Source organism: Pollachius pollachius, assembly GCF_949987615.1.
Source record: "Pollachius pollachius genome assembly, chromosome: 17".
In the NCBI taxonomy this organism is placed as follows: domain Eukaryota; kingdom Metazoa; phylum Chordata; class Actinopteri; order Gadiformes; family Gadidae; genus Pollachius; species Pollachius pollachius.
This window is the reverse complement of record NC_136950.1, coordinates 19,945,600-19,948,099: the sequence shown is the minus strand read 5'-3', so window position 1 is coordinate 19,948,099 and position 2,500 is coordinate 19,945,600. Positions and strand designations below refer to the sequence as shown.

General features: G+C 50.6%; 1 protein-coding gene across 1 annotated transcript in view; it reads left to right on the top strand.

Moving 5' to 3' along the window:
• The window catches only part of LOC307089035 (cadherin-6-like), a gene marked incomplete at both ends in the record, with an annotated part of 48,365 nt that overhangs the window by 996 nt on the left and 44,869 nt on the right, over positions 1-2,500 (top strand). The gene's annotated exons all lie outside the window — the stretch shown is intronic.

The window sequence follows — 2,500 nt, the reverse complement described above, 5'->3', positions numbered from 1 at the left end:
CAAATGGGTACAGTGAACACACACACAGACTTATGTGAAGGAAACAGATACACACACTCACACACAAACACACACACAGACACACGCACACACACACACATCCATGCTCAATCACACAGTGCCTTATTGTCATTCACTTCTCATTCATCTAACTGTCCTTCTTGTTTTCACTCTCTTTCTATCTCTCTCCGTCCGTCCCTCCTTTCGTCAGTTTCACTTGCTCAATCTTGTTTAACTCTCAGTCCATTATTTTGTAATTTACCCAAACCCTGCTCTCAATCCCCTCACTTCCTCTATCTCTCTCTCTCTCTCTCTCTCTCTCTCTCTCTATCTCTCTCTCTCCCCCCCTCTCTCTCTCCCCCCCCCTCTCTCTCTCTCTCTCTCTCTCTCTCTCTCCCCCCCCTCTCTCTTCCCCCCCCCCTCTCTCTCTCTCTCTCTCTGTGGTATCAGGTCCCTCACCCAGACTCTGTTAGTTACTACTTATTTGGTTCAATTTCCTAGAGTACAAATTGTTTTTTCCACCTATACATGTTGGTTTATTCCCCTGACACATGGGGAGGGGTCTCTCTCTGCCTCTCCCCATCCTTCCAATTCCTTCCGTCTACTAAAACTATATTCACTTTATTCTTTAGGGAGCGTCTTTGTTTTGCTATTCCTCTGAGGTCCTCTCTCTCATCTTTCATCTATTTTTATTCTTTCCCTCCTTATATTTCATTTGTCGACCCTGCATACTCATCAGCCGAGCTCGACGTGTATTTAAAAAACAATTCAAGGCCGTCAAATAATTGGTACTACCATTTTAAGAATGACTTGTTGGCATAGTGACAGGGGAATGGATGTTTTGTAATACAAACAAACACGCAAACAAACAAAAACAAAGGAGAACATGAAGGAGCCATCTGTACGTCTGTATTATCATTAATCTCTTCTGCCAGTGGCAACCACAGACACACAGTATAACCGAAGAGACATAGGAAAATTGTCATAAACACATTAGAGTATTATGGACAATCCAAGAATGTATGTCTTGAACCAGAGAACGTCGCAAATTACTACTTAAAAGCCACTTATCTCCGCCGCGCCGCAGTGTGAATACAGAGAGCTAGGAAGCACGGTAGCGTCTCGCTCAGCTCAAGGTTGGCCGCACGTTGACTGCGAACGAGGAGGAATCGAACTCAGCAGCATTCCGCGGGGAGTCAACTGTCCTAGCCGCCAGACTGCCCTGTGCCCCCGTTTACAATCAGATACATGCGAATACCATGTAGCACTCACAGCACGGTTTACATCACAGTGAGAGCATTCAGCGCTACGTGCTTAAGTGCAGTTCATTGTTGACACAAACAATCGCTCCGTGCGCTACAGTGCGGCGCTGTGCCCGCGACACTCGCCTCCCTCGGCCCCCGACGCCCAAAAGTGCATCGCGGTGTCATGTAGTTTACATTAGCTTTTTCGCTGTGTGCCCGAGTGCAGTGTAGTGCATTGTCATGGGGTTGACTTTAGCTCATCTTTGTGCCAAAGTGCAGTATAGTGTCATGTCGTTGACATTACGATTCGACAGCACTGTCATGTTGCCGCTGACAGAAGATGATCCTCGCTTGCCCTCTACTCCGCCCCCCCCCCCCCACCCCTCCATCCTCAGGGCGAGGTTATATGCTTACCGCGGTGCATATTAAATGGCCGGGCTGTCAGCAACGGGCTAGGCTACGTGCGCGCTAGTGTCCACTCTGCTCACGTCAAAGCCGTCCTAAAGAGGTTACGCTGTCCTACGGTACCACAAAAGAAAAAAAAAAAAAAGCACAAACTACACAAGGCAACACAACGCAAAAACACAATTTAGGAATCAGGTCCTTTTTTCCCCGTCTCCAAGGGTAGAAGGAATCCGATCGACGGTCAGAATAAAAACGGATGGGCCTGACCACCCCCACCCCCCGGAGAAAAAAACAAGCGGACGACAGCTTGTCTGGGAAGATGACAAACACACGCTTAACATGCAGGGGAGGTGGACGATGGCCGTCCTTGTCCGTCCAGCGCTCGACTGTAAAGGCCAGGGGACCGTGGTGCTCTGGGGCGTGGTGTGGGAGGTAGGGTGGGTAGGGAGGGTTAGGGGGGTAAGGAGGATAGGAGGGTAGGGAGTAGGGATGGGAGGGGTAGGGGTTGTAGGGGTGGTAGGGAGGGTACCGAGGTTACGGGGGGCAAGGGGGGGGAGGGGTGTGGCTGAACGCAGAGAAAGGCTGTTTTGTGTGAATGGGAGGGCCCGGTGCTTGGCATTCCCTCGGCGTGCGTCCGCCGCGGAAGGATAGAGTCATCCCCGCCCAAATGAGATTCAGCTAACGTCAACGTCCTTCCCCCGTGCGGGCAAGCTTTGACTTTGAGAGCTTGCCCCTCGGCCCTAACAGGATTACTACCCACAACCCAGACCACCCCCCCACCCAGCCCCACATCGCTGGTGGACAGGAGTGAGCAAATACAAGACCAGCGGCCAGAAAAGAGATAGAACAAA